Here is a 22,903-nt window from a genome sequence, read left to right on the forward strand (position 1 = left end):
AGATTGATGAGCCTTCCTCCAACACCGCAGTAAGTCATGGAGTACCTCAGAGTTCTCTACTTGGACCAATACATTTTCCATTGTGGATGATTTCATAACGTACATTATACAACATGACATAATTTTCCTTTGCTACACAGATGTTTATAAGTAGAAGTCTGAAACTAGCAAATCTATCTAGGGGTTCGTTGACGAGTAGATGCTCTACTTATAAAAAACCAATGAGATATTCAGATGAATAAAAATATTAAATACTTTATTAATCACAAATGTTAGCCTCTGCATTTCGCCCATGCCTAGATTCACTATTGAGCAGAGCACTATAGAGTGGGCTGACATGTTTTGATAGCTGGGAAGCAGTTGGGGCAGTTAAGGGTCTTTCTCATGGGCTCACAGTGGTTCATCTTTGTAGCCAGTCTGTGAAAGTTTGACCTGGGTCCTCCAGTTGGGTCTTCTGCTTCTCTAATCACTAGGCCACCACTTACCCAATTTAAAAAAAAAAAAACTGTCTTCAAGACATAAAGATCTGGGTGACTGAATTTTCTCCTTTAAGATTTAGACCAACTGAAGATGTTGTCTTTGGATGGGAGAACCTCAGGAGACCCTGTCTAGCTATGGATTTGATATTAACTTAGCTAAATGCAAATGAATTAAAAAAGAAAAAAACTTTATTTATACATTTGATCCCATTGAGACCCATTTTTAATAGTCATTTTCAAGAGAGACACATATTTGAGATAAAATTAAAATGATAAAATTAAAAACAATACCAGCAAATGAGCCAATGTATAGACAGATTTCTAGAAATGGTAATGCAGCTAAGGTTGTAGAAAGCCGCTACTAATGTAAGTTAACATACTTTATAGAAGCTCTCTGAAATGTTGCTGGCAACATTATTTGGAACCGAGATTTCTTTACAAAACCAAAACATCCACAGTTAAGGAAAACTTGATCAGACTGCAGAGACCTGAATCCTGAATCACACGTCCAATTAAACTCCAAAAAAGGAAACCACAGCGCCTGATACTTTAAAATACTGCTACTTAAATATATGGAACACAGCACAGTTACTTAATACAGATATTTAAAGAAAAAAAAAATACTATTCTCATCTATGATCCACCCGCACCTATAGCAATTTTGATTATGCATATTTATTTATTTATTTTTACACATGAAGCAACTTTCCTGCGGACCACCTGTCAGTAACAGTGGGGACTGCACGTTGCAGGATTTTGGCTGTGAGAGTTTTGCAGCTGGTCTTCAATTTTGCCAAAATACCTGCACCTTTTTTTTTGTTATTTATTCTTAATGATATTTGTTGTTTGTAGTACAATGATAGGCAACCTGAGCCCATACAACTTGTAATATAATTATTTATTTAACTGAGTGTTCTTTTTAATTTTCTTCTCATGCAAATTGTCAATGTGTTGTAGTAACATTTTGTCTTAAAAATTAATTTAATTATTTACTTTGTAATTAATTAATCTCGATTAATCATTTTTTTCACATATTTTCCCCAAAACAGACCTAAGTGTCATTTTAAGTACTTGAACTAACATCTCCAGCTGTTCTCTAATTAAGAGTGTACCGCACATTACAGTACTTTTAACTTTTTAAATGTTTGCCTCCTAATATCTGACTGTAAGCCAGGGCAGGATCAGCCACACGGCAGCTTTGAGCCTGGTCATGGAGCAGTGGAAAACATCCCCTCTTCTGGAGCTGGGTGCTGGGACTGCGTGAGGATCAGTGCTGTTGATTGCTTTTGGATTGGGGAAGGGCCTGAGTCTGCACCGCTGGTCTTTGAGAAGAGTAAATCGTTCATGCTTTCAAGTCAGTCTCCAAAAGTCTTCAACATCACCAGTAAGAGTCTCTAGATTTGTTGATACTTTCTTTTTAAAAAACAGAATCGCTATGAGGGGTCTAAAAACATAGCGCCCAAGCTCTGACGTTTGCACATCCTACTAAAAACATCCCTACAGTAAGGCGTGGTGGTAGAAGCATCATGATAGGGGGTTACTTCTAAGCAAAAGAAAATGGAAGTTTATTTAGAACTAAAGGAAGAAAGAATGCAGCCAAATAAACGCAGACGATTGGGGAAAACTTTATCAGACTGCAGAGGCCTGAGATTTAAATGATTGTTTACCTTTAAACAACACAATGACCTGAAGTGAAGAGCCAAGACAGCGGTGGTTGGGATGAGAGAGGCCCAGTTAAATGTTAGCATTGAATATGTCAGAACATCTACTGTCACTGACATGTTTAGTTTCAGTATTTCTAAAAACTATAATGGTTTAAGGCATTGGTGCCTTAGTCAGTCCTCGAGGGCTGCTGTCCTGCAGATTTTCCAATGTTTCCTGCTTCAACACACCTGACTCAAATGAAATAGATCCAACAGCCTATTATGTTTTGTACAATGACTCATCACTTTGAGTCAGGTGGTTTTGGAGGAGGGACACATCAAAAACCAGCAGGATTGTGGCCCTTGAGGACCGGAGCTGGGCATCCCAGGTTTAAGGCAACAGGTTTCCACAAAATTTCTAGTTAACCCAACTACTTAATGCAGGAATTCAAAGCCTGTTTCCCCAGAAGAAAATAGCTACCAAAACAAGGCCTCATAAAGACTATCTTTTCTGTTTTACTGCTGGTTACATGGTTGCTGCGTGTTTGTGTTCATCCTTCCATGTTTGCCTTCTTTCCTCCCTGTCAGTGTTTGTGCCAATAAAAGCTCAAGTCATTAACTACCTTCTTAATTAAGAGGGTTAGAAGAAAGAGAAGGAAACTGGGAGAGAGAGTCTTTTACTTTTCAAGAGCTTCTTACTTTTTTCTTCCTGGCAACTTAATGAAGCTTAATGCAATTAAATTTAACATTCTCCAGTTTAATCCAACAGTGCACCAATCAGTCTCAGTCTCCCCTTCATTGTCCTTTTTCTTTCCCACACTTTCCGCTTCCCCTTTTCTTCGCCTTTTTGTTCACTCTTTCACTTTTGGATTTCATTGGATTGTTGGTCTAAGGTTTTATACCTCGTCATTTTTATTCTTTTGTCACTGCTTCATGCGTCTTCCTGGTAGGATGATATTTCAGCTTTTTGCTAAAGAAAATAGAATTTCTGATGCTGAACATAACCTGAGAAGTCATCAGTGGGAGGAAGTGCCGCAGGAACTCTCATCAAATCTGCACAGATAACATCCTCCATCCTTTAAACAGCTCTGTCTCGGTTCATGCAGAAAAAACTACAAGTCTTTTTGCTACACAGCTTTCAGTTTCTGCTTCTAGCAGGGAACCAGAATTACCTCTGCACAATGATCCAGTCAACAACTCTTCAGGCTAAATAACTGTCTATTATCTGTCTGCTACTATAACTGCCCTGCACTCAGCTGTATACAGTCTGTTCTTTTCCTCTGCTAACTCCATTTCATTGACAAGCTAACACACAGTTCAGCTCAGCAACACCAGATGAACAGAACTGTCAGCTAAAGAAATCGCTCCAATCTTCATCACTGAGTCCATGAATTATTTTACTCAAGTATTTCCTTTTATGCCACTTTCTACTTCGACTATGTTACATCTTAGAGAAAAATGTTCGCTCTTCATCATCTACTGGCAGCTTCAGAGTCTTTTTAGACAAATTTACAATTTAAGCATCTACAGTTGACAGAGATCATCCAACTGTCACTTTACAGAAAATTACAGCATTTCGGGTTTAAATAAAGGAAAAAGTCAATTGAGATGACATATTCATCAAAGTACATGGATATGTTAAACTCGTGCATGCGTCGGGGATCATGGCAGCAGGAGATGAGGACAGATTGACAAATGTCTGCAGGTAATCAGTATCTGTCTCTCAAATCAAATAAATTCAATACAATTAAGGAAATCAATGTATTTAATATGTATTTACTAGTGCTGGGCAACGATTAAAAGTTTTAATCGCGATTAATCTCATGACATACTGTAACTAATCGCGATTAATCGCATTGCTATGTGCAAAATGTCTCTTTCCTTTAAAACAAGGCCTATGGCTATATAAAGAAAATGCAGTAAATTGTGGTTTACTAACACTACATCAGGGGTCTCCAACCTGCGACTCTGGAGCAGCAAGTGGCTCTCTGGATCTTCCACAATGCCTCTAAATATGTGGCTAAAATATTTTTTTTAAATCTATCTTTCTTGTCATTAGGTTGGAAACCAGGGACTTTGTTTTTTCTTTTACATCATTTTCCACAAATATCTACATCCCTTAGAAGAAAGTCTGTTATCCTCTTTTAATAAAGGTTTTATATTTTTCTTTATTTTAAAACCTAAAAATGGAAATAAAAATGTGGTTCTTCAAAAATAAGAAATATCCTATGGTGGCTGTTCATTAAAATATATATATATATTATTAGGTTGCCTTTTTGAAAAGACTCGAAACATCTGGAGCTCTAAAGGAGTTTTATTTAATTGGCTGAGGGAGAAATGGCTGTTTGGATTGGAAAGGTTGCAGACCCCTGAACTAAACACATAAACAGATTTAGCAGCAGTTTTCTTTTAAACAGCAACAGTTAAAATGTTTCTTCATATATATTTATAAAACCACATATTTATGACAAAGAATGATGAAGTGTTCAGGATTTACTAACTAAAAGGTAAAAAGTCAGCAGGATGAATTTAAAGAATTGAAGCTGCTTCCTTCTAAACACAGAAGGAACAATATGTGATGAATATCAGCATCAGGTGAACAGACAGAAAGCAGGATTAGAATCTCACAGCTTCTAGATGGTGAGGAGAGAGAAATATTCACAATATGCACAATAACTTCCACCTCTGCAGCCTCCGCTACCTGGAGTTAAGGGGTTAAAATCTCATTTCCGGGTGTAGCATCAGGTCTGTAAATGTAACTATAAACATGTGTGATATCCACAGAAAGTCCAGAATCTCAGCTAACAGCTCAGCAAAACCATTTCTGTGACCACCAAACACAGTTAAAAACGGCAAACAATTAAAGATCAGGTACACAAAGTCCGAAAAATATGTAAACACAGATGATGTCTCCCCATAAACATGAACAAACGGCTCCTCTACTGAAAGCTCACATCTCACAGAGTCCACAGCTGGCAGAAGAAGGCCTGATTTATGCCTGATTTATGCTTTACGTTTGTAAAATTTCACAAAGCATGTCTTACCTTTGCTGTCTTGCATAAATTACAACCGCATTTATTAAAAAAAATGAATAAATAAATAAATAAAGTTTCTTGTTGTTTTTTGGGGGCAGTTTCTCGTCCAAAATCATGATGTTCTGCCATCAGCATTGGTTTTGACAAAGATAAACGTCGGTTCTTCTTCTTCTTTCTTAAATGCCAGACAGAAAATGTCTCTTCATTTTAATAAACCCACTCCCTCCTGATTACATCAGACGCACTGCTGCAGGGAAGCAGTGCTGAAGGGAGACAGGGACGCCATGTTTCTGTAAACAAAGCTAGCTGCCAGCAAAAAGAAAAAAAAAAACAAAACCTAAATTAAAAAAAATTAACGGTGTTAATTAAGCGTTAACACCGATTAACGCGTTAACGTGCCCAGCACTAGTATTTACATGTAATAGAACTCAACTAATGTATATAACTGCTGATGTGTATGTATAATATTCTCTATTTACTAAATACAAGTAGAATAAAATAAATAAAAGTGAAAAATGTGTATGATCAGAGACAAAGCTTAGAGAAAAATAAAATACAGGGAGAAAAAGCATGATTTTTTTCCTTTTCTGATTCATGTCAATTTTACAGATAAATCTTTATAACTGAACAGTTTCAGAATCTCATTTTGAGAGAACTGAGCTCTAGTTTTTCCTGTCAGGATTGTAAACCTGGACCTGGGCAGAGTCGAGACCTTTCTCTTACATGTGTTCACTGGTGAAGCTAGAACAATATGTTTGCTGGTTTTGTATTTCTTCCCAGTCATGTCTCAGCTGCTGCACTCATCTTTTCTTTGACAATCCCTAAATCAGTTAGTTTTTTCTCTGAGGAAGACTAATGAACGCGTTTTTGGCCAGTGAATGTGTCGTTCAGGATCCTGGTGGACTGGTCATACTGGGCACTAAGACAGCTTATTTTCTGTGATCTAACTTCATTTTACAGTAGATGTGTTTGTTCAAATGATTTATGTTTGCTATGTTTCTTTTTCTTTCTATTGTCTTTTTGAATGCTTCTTGCTTCTTAGGCCCACTGAGACAGAAAATCCCAGAGGTTTTACCAAGTTTTTGTCTCATTTACACAGTAACAAAATTTGGGGTCGAAAAAGTGCAAAGGTTTGAGAACGAGCTTCAGAGTGAAATTTTTTTTAAACGCAAGGCGAAACGTGTTTGCGTAAACGTGAACAAAATTCTTGTGGCAATTATGACATGTTTATGTCATCTTGTATTTTCACACTAATCACAACAATAACAATGGCGGACCTCCGTCTTCTGTTTGTCTTGCTGAATCTTTTAAAGTTGTTTGGTCTGTTGAAGCAAAATCAGCTTTTTATTGTGCAACATTTATGCCGTCAGCGAAGACTCAAAGACTACATGTGCTAGATAACCAATGCGCTGCTAAAACAGCAGTTATTAAGTCTTCAGGTATTCCACGAAGCTGGATTAAGGGAAAGCCGAGCTTATCTTCATAAGTCTGGCCAGACTTCTGTTCCATCAACCCCCCTTATTAACCCCCCTCTCCAATTTCATGAACACCCGACCTACTGCCTCTGGTTGGCTAACAGTAAAACTGGGATCAGCTGAGCCCTGTCCATACAGGCCTAGGGTATTTAAAGAACACAACAGACAAAGAAAAAGGGAGAAATAGAGCGAGATAGAGAAAGAGTAAGCTAATCTAAAGAGAAAAATGGAGAAAGATATCAATAGATAGAGACCAATGATGTGCAGTGAGGTTCATGGCTGGTGAGGCACTGACGCTGGAGTCAGATTAACAATTGTAAGAACTGAGAAGAACATCTTGTTTCACTATTCATCCAACAGCATGCAACTACGCCCCCTTGAGGTGAGGCAGAGTACTGCCTGCTTCACCTGCTGACTTTTCTCTGCATGTTATTGTACAATCAACAGGAATAATTCTCTCACACATACATTAAATACATTACATAGACTGTGGAGAGTCATGGTGTATAACAAATATTTCTGTAACGTTCATATTGGTGATATACTGAGGAACAGAAACAAGCACGCGTCATTCAACCCAGTTTGTATTGGATCATGCAGTCAGAGGAGAGGTACAGCTCGCCACTGCCTCACACAGGATTTCTGCCCTGTAGTTGATTGGGAAATACTCAAATTCTGCAATTTTTGTGTAGAGTCATACTGAAAATGCATTTTAACACAGATCAGTGGAACATAATATTTATTTTATGTACTTTTTTCTTTTCTTTTGTTTCTTTTTTATCATGGCAAGTGAGGCAGGTGAGGCAGTAAGACACGTATGACGTGTGCCCGTTTCTGTTCCTCAGCATATCGCCAATATGACCACAGAGGCCCTCACCACCCCCCCTCTGTGGCCTAGGAGATGCAGACCAGCAGGTCAGCCACGACCCCACTCTGCCTGACACCTTGAACAGCTTCTTTGCATGCTTCAATACTCCTAGTTGCAGAAGTACTGTTTACCCTCCACAGCCAGAGGTGCAGCATCAGCCTCTTACCCTGCAGCTGCACCAAGTGACCTCAACCCTGAGAAGGATCGACATCAACAAAGCTGCAGGTCCAGATAAGGTGTCAGGTTGGACACTAAAACCATGTGCAGACCAACTGGCAGAATTTTTTTCTGGACATGTTCAACCTGTCTCTGCAGCTTTCCATGGTTCCTATCTGCCTGAAGTCCTCCATCATTGTGCCGGTGCCCAAAAAAGCAACAATTACTTGCCTCATTGATTACCACCCTACCGCTCTCACCCCAGTCATCATGAAGAGGTTTAACCAGATCTTCCTAAAGCACATCAAGGACGCCATCCTTGCCAGCCTGGACAGCCTGCAATCACCTACAGGGAGAACCATTCTACAGAGGATGCTGTAGAAAAGTGTAATAACAAAAAATTTAATCTCAACAAAACCCAAAGACTTTATAAGCCGAACACAAGTGGTGGTTTAAACTAAAGTGCCACCCAGGGCTTAAAACAAACTCCACAGTATATAAGTTGAAACCAAAACACAAAGTTCTCAAAAACTATTGGCACAAATATCACAAAGGTCTACAAAGGAGACAGCCAAACGCAAAGTGAGGCAAACTGTGCTGAAACCACACAGCTGCCTTGAATCCTCTTCAGCCTGCTCCTTAAATAGGGCTGATGAACCAGGATCAGCTGGGAAGGAAGAGCAAGCAGCCAATCCTGGTTCGGGGATGTGACAGCCAGCCAACAGTAGGCAAGGAACAGCACAGCAGGGCACGGGGGTGGATCCAGACACCTGTACAATCGTCTTGGTGGAATCACACAGTCAGATTAACATACCCAGAGGCCATGGGTCCTATCTTAGCCCAGATGGTGATGACAGCTAAAGGGATTGTGGGCCACTGTCTACCAGATCTAGACTCCATCTGCACCACCCAAATCCAGAAGAGGGCCAGACCCATTGCAGCCGCTGACCCCATCCACCCCGGTAATGCACCGTTTGTTCAGCTTCCATCAGGAAAGTGGTACAGGAACATTAAAACCACCACATTCAGCGACAGCTTCTTCCCCAGAGCTGGGAAAGCAATATACTCCCTGTAGTTCAACACTTCCTGTTAAATTTCTATTTTCTTCTTTATGAGTGCTTAAGCTGAGAGACTCCTCCTTTTTTTTGTGCTTGCATAATGGCAATAAATATCTTGAATCTTGAATCTTATGGCTCAGTTATGGCACTGGTAGGTATTTTGTGGGCCAGAAGTGGTCCTAACACAGAAAACCTGCCTGGACTTAGATATGGGCAATTTCCTTGTGGGTCACATCTGGTGGTGATGTGGCTGAGTTTCAGCAGCCACACTCACATTTAGTCCACACTCTAAGTCAAGGCCAAATTTCTGGCCAAATAAAGCTGCACATTTGAGTCAAATTTGTTTTCTGGGTAATGAATGGACCACAATAAAAAAAAAAAAAACTACACCAAAAACCCACAGACATCAGCCCATTGTTATCCTTACAAACCAAATAATTTATCATTTATCAGTTACTGCAAAGAAAAAAAACACAAGCAGGTTAACTCAGAACGAAGTGTCGCCTTAAATTTCAACCTTAAAAACTACATAATCCAGTAATGTTGACACAGCAGAGGTGTACAACATGAACGACGATGGAAAACAGCAGAGTTGAAGAGTAATAATGATGCAGATTAACATAAATAACAAACACAGATAGGGAACCAAGATGGGGAGCAACAGATAAACAAGATACAGAACAATGGACATAAAGAACAACAGAGTAGCAGAGCAACTGATTAACAAAGATAACGAACAACAGATGGTGAACAACAAAAATGCAAAACAACAGAGATGAAAACCAACAGAGATGCAGATTAACAAAACTTCATCACAACCAAGATGCAGAACATCAGCATCTTTATTGAGTTCAACAGATTTTAAGCTTAATTCTCAGCTTTATCTCATCCCCAGACAAGCTGATGACCAAATAAACAAAATCTTCCTTTTTGTTTTGCACAATGAATTAAAAAGTTGGAAAAAAATACTAGTAGGGAATTATTAGTTTATGCCTTACGTTAGATTCCTGGATTTATAACGACCACGGAGTAAACAAAACAGTACACAATTTAATTAATTTAAATACAGTTAAGTTCACTATTTGTCCCAAAGATGCAATTTAAAAACAACGTTATATACAACAATGACACATAGAGTTCATCAAATTAGTTTGAGAGGGCTTAAAAAACTACACGGAAAGAAAGTTTCTATTGTTTAAAGTGTGGCTGTAAAAAAAAAACAACCTGGTGGAGAAAATATAAAATAGTGTTACAATAGATGATAAATAACTCCACACGTGATATGACAATGATATTGATGTGTGGAGATGAGCTGAAAAAGAATCAATAATTAAGATAGAAACAGATAAGAAATAGAAATAACTTAGAAATAACTAAAATAAATAAGAAATAACTATCAATATTATGACTAAAAATTTCATGGCTCAAACAACATCAGCAAGTTATTTTTCAGGTTTTTTTTTACATTTTAATGTCTGATGTGGTCAAGACTGTAGAAATGTTAGGACTGTCCTTCCTAAAAGCTAAACTAAAAACATTTTTACTCCTAATTTCCTTTAATCCTCTGATTGTCATTTGATGTAATTTGGACTGAAGCTGAAACTGATTATTTGGGAGATGACAGCTAGTTTGGGCCCATGAATGTTTCATGGTGACAAATAATATCACATTTGGTAATGATCATTTTCTTCATGTCATCTCCATCAATTATGTGCTCACAGGCTCAAAGACTGTAATCATAATAGGAGTAAATCCAAGGCAGAGTGCTGCCAATCATGGGTTGATTAGAGCAGAGGTCCCCAACCCTGGTCCTCAAGGCCCACTATCCTGCAGGTCTTAGATGTCTCCCTGCTGCAACACACCTGATTCAAATGAATGGCTCAGTTGCAGACTTGTGCAGAGCCTGTCAGAGAGCCGTTTAATTTGAATCAGGTGTGTTGCAGCAGGGAGACATCTAAGACCTGCAGGATAGTGGGCCTTGAGGACCAGGGTTGGGGACCTCTGGATTAGAGCATTCACAAACAGGGCTGTTCCAGAAACATCCGATGAAATGTCTGTGGGTTTTTCTGACAACCTTCTCTGGGGATAAACACTTTTTATGCTTATAGAGACAAAATTTTGTCACATCTTCATTGTGTTCTGAGACTGTGTCAGTATGATGTTTGGGAAAAAGAAACCCAGAGCTCCATCTGAGTGACAGCATCTTGACACCTGTGCAAACTGTAGAAATAACATTCAGCTATGTGACAGAAATCTGCTTAAAATAACAATTTCAGCGCTCTGAATTAAATGCCCATCACATTTCCATGTCTATAAAAACTAATGCTTTCTGGGGACACACACACACAATGTTTCAGCCTCCATGAAATGATATTAGAAGGAGGATAAATGTGGAATTACTAAGAAGGTTTCAAATGTCTCAAATTTTGTTGCTTAAATGACAAATGTCTCCTTTGCCTACAGAGAAATCCTTCTGCACAAGATCCTGCTTACAAGTTTCACATTCAGACACAGATATTTTAGTCATTTAAGTTTTTATTCAATATCTTGGGAAGTCAGGTGGATTGGAGCAGGGATACATTGAAAACTTGATAGATAAGATGGAACTGAGTAGTCCTGCTATAGATGCTCAGACCCTGGAAAGCATAATAAACTGGCCAGGGACCAGTCAGTGATGTTCATCCTCCCTCTGTCCCTGGAGTGCTGCAGATTGGTGAACGTATCTGTCCATTTTACAGTTAATTTGGTGACTAATGGTGTATAAGCTCTATGTATGTGTAAGAGCAGAGGAGGTCTGAAGGAGGGCATTGTAAATCTTGAAATACCTGCATGTCAGCCACAAAGATGTGTATTCTTCAACTAAAATGGTTGAAGCATTAGAAAAAGCTTTAGCCAGCAGCACTAGTTCCAATGTCTGGACTTTTTGGACAAAAATAGGGATTTTCTAAATGTACATCACTTGTGGTTTGCTCTGTAGATAAAGTCAGAGTAAATCAGAAAGATATCTGTGTTTGAAAACTCTGTTAACACAGTCCAACTTACACACACCACCCACTTTACCAGATTCATTTGTTCAACTGCTTGTTGACACAAATATCTAATCTGCAATTTACATGGCAGCAACTCAATACATACTTCATGTAGACATGATGAAGATGACTTGATGAAGTTCAAACTGAGCATCAGAATGAGGAAGAAATAGGATTTAAGATACTTTGAATGTGGCATGGTTGTTGGTCTGAGTATTTCAGAAACTGCTGATCTACTGGGATTTTCAAACACAACCATCGCTAGAGTTTACAGAGAATGGTCTGAAAAAAAGAAATATCCAGTAAGAGAATGGGCAGACTGGTTGGAGATGGTAGAAAGGTAACAGAAACAATAAAAGCACTTTTTGTATTAGTGCGGCCAGTATGATGTGTTTTTTGTCAACTGCTGCACAAAAAATGTGAATGTAAACATTGTAATTTCTGAATTTGTTGTTCAAGTATTTAACACTAGTACAGTGGAAATGAGAGGAAATGTGAATATTTGCTATGCAAGGCGATTTCAGGATGCACCCCTAAATTTTCTGCTTGCGCTCCTAAAAATTTAAGTTAGGGGCCATTGTGCTCCTTGGAAAAATTCCTATAAGACTTGGGTCCTTATTGACCAGGGCTCCAGACTAACTATTTTTACAACCCCTTGTTGAATCTGTGACACAAAGATGAACCTTTAGAGGTCCAAGCCTGTTTTTTACTTTGTAACACAATGTTTTCAAACTTCAAAAAGTAAATTTAGTTGCAAATATGAAAAAAGGTCAAATTAAAATATAAAGAAACTCTATAGAGATATTTCTTATAAAAAAAAAAAAAAGTATAGTTCCAGGAGTTTCTTTTTTTTATCTTGTCAGTTGCAACTCTTCAAAACAAAGTATTTAGAAAAATAGACAGAAAACTGCAGGACATATTTGGATTCACAGAGGACCAACGGAAATTAGGTAACCAAGACTCTTGTTCTCTGACTCTAAGACAAATACTCTGTTTACACAAAAAAATATCACAAGAGTCTAAAGGAAACATAAAAATGAAGATATAAAGTATAATCCAAAATGCATATCAAGAAAATCAGTGTATCTTTTTTTGATAGTTAACTCATTTAGAGAAACAAAATGCTAAACATTGACCATCTCTGTACTTATTTTAGGCTGCACATAAAGCTAAATATACATTATATTCACATTAACAAGTTTATAATGTCAACAGTCAAGCAATACAGAAAATAAAGGTTTTAAACAGTCATGCTAAGTTTACCCCTCAACACCAGTGTCAGCAGGTCAGTTCCATCCTCCTCCTCAACATTTTACTCCTCTGACGATGAAGATGAAACAGTTCCATCTTCTGCGCCTTCCTCTCCAAAGTCTTGATGGATGTTCATTGAACACCTCATATTGTCCTCTAAACACTTTATTATTATTATTGTTCTCTGCCTATTTCTCATTTCAAACGCTTTCTTCTTCATAGTGGAAAAAATTACTGGGTTGAATTCCAGTTGGTTGAATTTGTCGCCTCCTCCTGATCCTTTCAGACACTTCTGATAAATTCATATGTAGTGTAGATTAGGATCCGCTGAGTTGTCAACTTTTTTCTGTTTCGTAAAATAACCAAAAATGACAAAAATATTGAAATCTAGAAGTACTCAGTAAGCACAGACCTCTGCATTGTCTTTTTTTATTTTTTATTTTTTTTGCCAATGATTGTGGGCATTGTCTTTTGAGTTAAAAGATTTAATTGCAAAATTATCCCTATGTCCCCATATTAAAGAATGCTTTGAAAAAGTCCTGGATCCAGGATCCAAACCACCCTCAATATCTTGACAACTTATTCCTTTATTTCATTTCTGAGATTTCCTGAAAATGTAATCAGATTCCATCCATAACTTTTTGAGTTATATTGCTAACAGACAGTTAGCAATGCCTCCGAATACATGACCTCCGCCTTGGAGGTAATAAAAATGCAACACTTGACCATCCCAGCACTTCCCACTTTTAATGTTAAAATAAATATTTTTGTACATTAAATTCAAACTATCCTATCTCTAGTTTTACGTGGTCTATCAACAGTGTTGGAGAAAGTGAAGCTTTCTAAACCTCTAAGTCAATGAAACAGTGAAGCATGTATAACAACAATCCTTCGATGTGCATCTTGAGATCTGATTGTTTTTCCTTTTGAAGATCTTAATAATATAATTGTGTTATAGAGACTGTGCCAGCACAAATATACTGTTTATAAGAGATAGTGTTTGCAAGATCTTCAATCTTGCATCTTCAAAATACAAAAGTTTTTAAATAAACAAATAAAAAGAAACTTGGAAATGAGTGTTCTACTAGTGACTCTTAAAACAATAGATGTCCAAAATGATGGTGAAGCTGAGAAAAGCATTTTTGGGGGGAGTTCACACTGTTTTTAATTTAAGAACAGGCTCATTTCAGCAGTGTTTGGTTTCATTCTTTTCCTCTACTTTGTTTGTATCTCTACAGCTTTGGCTCAGAAGTAACTGGCATGTGTGTCTGTTGGCAAACTTGTAAAGGCTGAGATAAAGTGCTGCCCTTGAGTTCCAGTATTTTAATGGGACTTCTTCTTTGGAGAGTAGGCGTGGGCAATACTGCAAGATTTGTTATCGATCCGATATCATGTAAATAAAGGCATAGTATTGTCTTTAGCACATGTGTCAAACTCAAGACCTATGGGCCACATCCGGCCTGTGAATGAATTATTTTTGGCCTGCGTGATCATATCTAAACACTGTTAGGGCTGGCCCAATGACGGCGTGCATGCACAACCATAATACTACAAGTCCCACAATGCACTGCCAGTGCATCAATCACAGGCCTCAAGCACTTACCTTGCTCATTCTCTAGCAGCCTTATGGAGCTACTGATCTTTGTTAATGAACCCTCTCCCCAAGAAAATGGCTAAATGGAAAGTGGACTTTAAAAACAGAGAATCTGTTTGCAGATGTAAAGGACAAAGCTGTGTCTTCTTTGTGGAGACAGTGAGGCTGTATGGAAAGAATACAACGTAAGAAGACACCTTGAAATGAAGCACAATGACAGATCCAGGTCATGTTTGTAAATGAGAACTAGTTCTCAAACATTTTTTTTACCTGGTTAAATAAAGGTTAAATAAAAAAAAAATTAAATACAAGCTTCTGGACAGGAATCAAAGGCTCCAAAAGGTAGAAGCGTTATTAACCCAAAGTTTATACAAGTTTTTAAGGGAAAATGTAAGTGAGAAAAAATGTTGAATTCGAACCAGGGTATATGATGGCAGTAAAATAACTCATCTAATTTTATAATGTGGCATCGTCGGCAGCCATATTTGATTTTTCAAAATTAACAGATTAATGCTAAGAGATTAAACTATGGAATTAATTCTTTATGTCTTTTAACACATTAACTCATAAAAAACAATGTTATTTCATGCCATAAAAATTCAAATTTGGCATTATCTCGGTGAGAGACGCCGATTTTAGACATTGGGTACCTTTTAACAGTGGTGAACTGAATCCACCAAAATTCAACATATCCTTCTTATTTATGAAGATTCTGACAATTTCAAGCCTTAACATTAAAGTATTGATGTTATCACACTAGTATTGATCAATATTGATACCATTCTTGGTATCTATATTACCAATATAAACATTGATCCGTCCACCACTACTGGAGAGGTAGGGCTCAGCCAAGTAACGCGTAACCTCCACTGTTGTTTCAGCTGTTGCACCTGAGAGTTGCACCTGCAGGAAATCAGAACAGAAGGTGGTGAAAACCATTGTATGTGTTTTTGTTTTCGAGATTTATTTTTTTTTTTTCACAAAGACTATTGCAACCAACCAACTCGGGTGACCAGAAGCTCTCAAGAGTGTTTATTGGCTAAACAAAAGCAAATCTACTATTGCTTGGCTCTCATTCTTTGTTTTTTTTTTTTTTTTTTTTTTTTTTTGCCCACAAAGTACTGAGGAAAAAAATACTGATCTCATCAATCGATACCAATATTAGCCCTGGTATCGAATCAATATTTGGATCGATCCGCCCGACCCTGCTGCACTGACTCTTGAATCTGTGGTTACCGAATACTAATGTTTTCAATGTTTTCAATCTTTGGTTCAGAATAGTTGCCATGGCCAGCACTGAAATGTTTTCCATGCTGTATGCATTCATTAAAAGATGCAGCAGAATTTGGCTCAGGAGTTGTGCACAAGGATGGATTAACGATAAAGTCATAGCTGTGATCTTGTGCTGTATCATTCAAATTATGTGTATTATTTATGACTTTTGATGCAGACACCTTCTTTTCTTCTGAAAACTCAGTATTGAAATTGATCCCCAAACCTTAATGTCTCAGCCACAGTCTCATAGTCTACAAAGCTTAGTGGCATCACATCTGTTGTAAGACATGTTAGTGCTGCTCCCACCCACTCACGCTGCTCATGTAGAAATTCCACCTGGTTTCACCCACTTGAATTAGTTTATGTTTTGGTTTTCCAGCTGTACTTGAACTACTTTAAGTTTTTTCTTGGCCCTTGTGCTAGTTTTGAAAAATATTTTTCTTGCTCTTGTGCAGATATCTGAAAGTTCAGGTGTTGTGTCCAGTGTGTGTGATGTCATGAAGCTTAATTTTAAAGGTCACATGTTTTTTCGCAGGGTGAAGTGAGGCATTGAGACGTCTGCCACGATACTTCCACTTTGAAAGATCTATGCAAAGATGAGCTGTCCGCTCAAGCATAACTTCACTATCTATCAACGTCAAACAAAAACTGGGGCAGTTTCACATCTGTACTTTTGAGAGAAGTTGACAGCAGTGCTTCAGCTGACCTTAATTTTAACTAACATGGCATGATCTGACCTCTAAGGGTTAAGGAAATTCTGAAGGAAAAATGGGATCCAACCTACTTCCAAAAAAGTAGGATGGCTTGGATTGGATATTCTGGCACCCTTCCCATTTTTTGCCTGTGGAAATCCAAAAAAAAAAAAAAAAATGTACCAAGCCAGATCCTTAGGTGGGAATGGGACTCAACACTGAAATTTTATAAATAGGCACACTTTGGTGTGTTAGCCTCAGATTAGCATTTAGCTAATTAACTATTCTGCCATAATTTTGTTTGCTTTTTCAGATATCATCTTGGGTCACTGGCATCCTGAGACAGAACCCCCACCATGAGTCTCCCAGCCTGAGATGTCATGGGGTGTGGGTCTTTGCTGATGAACAAACAACAATCTGACCAAAAACACAGCAAATGATTAATAAACCAGTGACTGTCTGCTTCCAATAACTTCAGAGCTAAATGATGCACATTATTTATAGAAAAAAAACCACTGGCAGTGATTTTGTAAACAGTGACTGGATTTCACTCTGCTTCACGTCGAGCCTCATAAAATCCTCTGTGCATTTTTTCATTTCCAAATAGGCCTGCTCGCATAAACAGAAGGGACAATGAGGAGCTGCCAATTACTCTGCTGCAAATAGGAACATCAGACTTTTTTTTTCTCCCAATTGTGGTGCTGTGCTTGCTTCCAGGCGATGATGAGAAGTAATATCTTTGCAAAATTGCAGGTGCAATACTTTTTGTGCAAATGACACCAATGGATCATCTTATTTGCCAGTAAAGATCCATCAGAGGTGATGAGCTCTACAGTTCCCATCAGATCTCCTCACAGCCACCAACACAGCCGGGATGATGTCGGCAGCTTCGCTTCTGTATTAACCTCAATCCTGCACTGTTAGACATGTTTTCCTGTTATGTGAGGCTGTGAATATGTGTAGAGAAAACAGGTCTTATAGCATGGATTTGAATTAACGTATGCATGAGACTGATGCATAATTCATTGTTATATTTTATCTATCACCACGTTAAAAGAGCAAGTGTGGGTGTGCATCATGTTTTTACTGATCACAAATCTGAACTGTGAACTTTTGAGAAAGTAAATGGATTCATATCCTTTATGCAGAAAAACAAAAATGCATTGAAATGAGAAAATTTTGTTAAAAAATACTAAAGATACAAAGAAATGATCATGTGACTTAGATGACAGTTTGGCCTGATACTGTTTTCTCTGAACAGTGGTGAAACTATCATCAGAAGGAAGAAAAAATAAGGTGTGATTGGATTTTTGGAAGTTTTTTTTGGAGGGGGGGGGGTTACTGGATTTTTACTGGTTACTGGATAAACATGTAGGGTGTTTAGAAGGATGGGGACTCTGTTTCAGGATGCCAGTACCTGAGCTGACTTAGAAACCCCCAATGGTACATGGAAAAAATAAATAAATCATATGAAGAGGTAGAAGAACAAGATAATGGGATGAAGGATGAGAGATGAAGAGGAGGTTGGATGGATGGATGGATGGATGGATGGATGGATGGATGGATGGATGAATGGATGGATGGATGGATGAATGGATGAGGAAGGAAGGATGGAAGGAAGGATAAATGGATGGATAAATGGATTAGGTTGTGGATAGATGAAGTGTGGAGGGTGGAGTATAAATGATGTAGATGTGAGTGGGTGAAGCAGGTTGAAACTCAACAGGAGATCAGAGGATCCTGAACTGAAGTTAACAGGTGAACTTTTATCTAATGATGAAATCTGTTTAATTAGTTCTGATATCAGAGAAAAACAGCTGTACCTAATTACATCATCTCTTCTGTCACTTATAACCAGAAACAGGTGGTTAACACAGGAGAGAAATGATGTCTGCTTTCTGTCCTTTATTTAGCGTGTACTGAGAATGATGGAGGCATTCCAGGTGAAGCCTCGCTTTGAGACTTTTTTTTTATACTTTTTGTATAAAACTGCATTGTTTTGCTTCAAAGCGTTGTTTTGTTGAGACATGCTACATTTCATTTGGAGTGTTGGTTTCTGTGCCTTACAAAACCCAGAACTTTGTTGGTTGTAGGAGGAAGTTGGGGTAGTGTGGGGTAGAGAGTTTGTGGTTGTTCAGTTTGACAGAGTATTTGTTATCATCATAATTATTAATTATCATACTTATTATGTTTAGAATCAGAATCAAGTTTTTTTGCCAAGTATGCAGGAATTGAACTCTGGTTTTAGTTTCGCTCATGTTCTGCAATATACAGGACATGCAGAACAGACTCAGCAAGTCGCGTGGTGGTGTAGTGGTTACAGAGGTGGCCATGGTCTGTAGAACTTGGGTTTGAGTTGGCGGTCTGGTGACATAAGTGACAATATATATAAAAAGTTTGGGATCACTTTCCGATGATTCCGAACTTTTGTTTGTACATTAGTACATTAGCTGTTTCACATTAACTTTGCCAGCAGATGTCGCTACTGAGGAGTGTTAAATGAAGCTTTGGGTAATGAACCTTTTGGTGAATGCCAATGGGCTATGAAGCCTCACTGCTTCAGGGATTTTTGCTTGGCCTTTACTACCATTACTCTGACCACAGCAGTTTCTCTTCTGTCACTCCCCGGCCTCTACTTACATCCTGCAGGGGGCTCACACTTGTCCTTAATAAAGCTGATTAGGATGATTACGAGGAGAAAGTCTACTTTAAAGGCCTTCAAGAATGGTTAGTAAAAATTAACACTTTACACTAAAATTTAAAATTCTGAAAAGATACATTACCATGCAGTGTAAGTCCATGCAAAAAATAAAATCGCACACTTTTTGAACCCGTCACACAAAGATGTTGATGCTACAGTCGATGTCAGCTGAGACACCAGAGGAAGCGATTTTGTTGGAAAAGAAAACAAATACTCAGATAATTTGAATGTCAGATAAAATAAGTCTGGTCATATGAAGCCATGTGGAAGGGAGACTCGGTCAGGTGGGTGAATGAACGGGAACAGCGATCATACATCCCCACACACTCCCACAGCTGGGATCCGCAGCTTCCCATGAGGTGACGTTTAAAATGCTAATATGAGCATCAGATAAAACATTTTGTATCTGAGGTTTTATTTTCTCTCAGGTTTATTGATGTAAGTGGAAAGAACATTCTCCTGATCAACAATAATGTTCAAACACTTGTTTCTTTTACTTCTTCTGTGTGACTCTTCACTCCCCTGTCTCTTCAATCTTCAGCATCTTTCTTTTGTTTCACCCCTCTTCTTCTGCACCTTCCTCACCATGCTCCCCTTCAGAGCCCCCTTCTCCTCTTTATCTCCTCCCCTCCTCTCCCATCTGTAATAGCAACACCACCTTCTTTATTCAGCTCATCAGCATTGGAGCTGCGCCCTCGTTGGCGCCAGTTCCCCTCTTCCCTGAGTGTTTAATTGCATTAGCATAAACACAGTCTTATGTGAGTGTATGTGTGAGTGTGTGTGAGCTGGATGGGTTGGAAGAAAACGTGATTCATGGTATCAGACTAATTTGAGAAGCATGGGATTCTCTCTCACCATGTGTTGATGCCTGCTCTTCCTCATCTTCTCTGTTGCTCTCTCTCTTTTTCATCCTTTATTTCCTCCAAGTGGGGAGGATGGAGGACATAAATCAAGTGCTTTTGCCAACAGGAGCTGAAACTGTGTTTCAAGAGTGAAGGCGTAAACTAAAGTAGGAGGCAGCAGATGGAGGAAAGAGCCAGGAATGGAGAACGTCTCCACGTGCTTCATCTCGTGGAGAATCACAGAAATGAAACTGTGGTGTGGAAGCTTCTTTTTACGGGATGGGTTTCAACATCAGTTGATTTAAGGTGATGAAGACTCAAACTAAAAGTATAAAAATAGTAATTCACAATCAGTTTGACAAAATTATTCCTATACGATTGTTACCTACTCATTTTAAGGCCATGAACTTACACTCTTTATTGGTCAACGTGTCATGATTCACGGTTTATGTTTCTTGGTTTACTGTTTCATATTTTAGGTTTTTGTTATGTTCATGGTTTATGTTCTTTTGTTATCAAGTATCAAAGATTTAAAGTCTTGTAATATCCTCCAGTAATATAATAACACTGTTTTCTCTGGTTAAAAATTTAAATTTCCAAGTATTTCCATGTGAGCCCAATGAAAGGCTCCTGCATTTGAATATTTAATGAGCCATAACTTAGTTTCCTTGTTAAAGAAGTACAACTGAACAGGTTTTCTCACTGAGGTGCCGCCTCATAGCAGCTAATTTGGCATCCACCTTGCATCCTACCTCTTAGCTCTCATCACTTGACGTCCCTTTCTTTATTTATTTGTTTTCCTATCTTCCTCCAATAATGTCCTCCTGTGTTTCTTTAATGAATCAGCCATGGTGTACTTTCAAAACAAAAATCCAGGCGCTAGCGCGTGGCGCGATATGTAAAGCAAAACTCAGCTGTAATCGATGCAGCATACTGAATGCACAAGTTGTGAAGTGTGGTTTCTCTGCGTTTGGATGCTGCTACACAGCAACGGGTCCAGGAACATATTTAATAAATGTCATTGGTCCATCAAACGAGTGAGGAACACATGTTTTTGAAGTCAGAAAGTTACATAGTGCTACTTTAACACCTGACCTTACCTTTGAGTAATAAAGTTAATTTTAAAAAGAAAGTACATCCTCTTTTAATTCTAAATTTTAATTTCAGAATTTAATCTTCATTCAGTTTTGTTTAAATAGTGCCAGTTCAGTTGGGATGCTGTGTAAAATGTAAGTAAATGAAAACAGAATGCAATGACGTACAAATGTCAGAAACCCACATTATACTCCCAATAGAACACAAACAACAAATCTGATGTCGAAACTGAAACATTTTACCATTTCATGGAAATTATTAGCTCATTTTGAATTTAATGGTAGCAATCTGTAAAAACATGCATTTTCTCCAATTCATGCATTGGAGACAAAGAGAAGCCATCCGAAACTTAGTCTCAGGTAACAATGGAAAGTGTGTAAGCAAGCTCATTCACAAGTCATGATAACTGTTTTTTTTTTCCACTCATCTCCACTAAAATCCACCAATCAGAGAACATTTGCATTTACCAACCGTCACACACATTTCATACATTATATATAAAGAAAAGCCATTAGCAACGTATCCTCAGAACACAATGTGCTTGTGTTTGAGCAGCTTTACCATCTATGCAGCAGATATTTTCTGCTTTAGCTGGTATTTTACTTTCCACATCTACACCTGTTAACAAGCAGTATGTAGAAAATAAATTATATATATATATTTATATAATGTACACATATGTATGGTAAGAAACATGACATGAAAAATGACATCACCTGAAACATTAAGATTTACCAAACAAAGATATCCCGCTGTAATCTTTGTTGTGGTGTTTTAACATGTTGTTCACCATTATATTCTGGATCTACGGTGGCTTCCTGACTGGCAGCAGAAGTTCTGCATATTTTTGTGTCACTATCATCTCCTCCAGGGCCGTTTCTACTAGCTATGTGGGGTCAGCTACGATGGAGGTGTTTAAAACCTTAGATGATCCATGAACAATCTATTGCATTTAACCAGAAAAACAGGCTACAATCACGATAACCTCTCATTTTGAAATCAAACATTTCAAATTGAGCCACACAAGCGATAACTGATAAAAAAAAAATTATGATGCAAGGAAAACAACAATCCTCTATGTGGCAATAAAACAAATATATCTTTTTTATGTTTACACAACATTTTGAAAGCAAGAATAAAACAAAGTTTTCACAGCAACAAAAATTCTTACATCTCAAAAAATAAAAATATATAATCGAATAATGTGGGTCAAACCTAAGATTAACAGAAAATAAATCAGGCTATTACTTTCTTACATATCAATGTGCAAAATGAAAAGGTAAATAAAACTTGTGAGAATACTGCTAAAATAAGCTCAAAAAGAATTGATAGCCAGTCAGCTGGATCTCTGGTTTATGAAAAATGGGTAGCTGAGCATGTATGTCTCTGAAAAAGACCTCCCTGCTGCTTACTGGTCAGGATTTAACCAGTCTGTATCTATTATTTCCTGGTCCAAGAGCACATATTCTTACTTTATAATTGCAATGACACTGCACTAAAACTGAAATTTGTAATTTGTTTGTATTCTAAATATTGGAATGAACATTGTCCCTTTAAATCACAGGGAATTATAAAGTGCTCAAGTTGTGTCCAGCTGGTCAGATGGTCTTCAGCTGTAGGCAGAGCTAACAGTCATATTTAGTATGATTTACATTATACAATTGTTTTACTCAAAAGAACCACAATATCACAAAGTGATTATGGTTCTTT

This window comes from Melanotaenia boesemani, chromosome 3 (assembly GCF_017639745.1).
Source record: "Melanotaenia boesemani isolate fMelBoe1 chromosome 3, fMelBoe1.pri, whole genome shotgun sequence".
NCBI lineage: Eukaryota > Metazoa > Chordata > Actinopteri > Atheriniformes > Melanotaeniidae > Melanotaenia > Melanotaenia boesemani.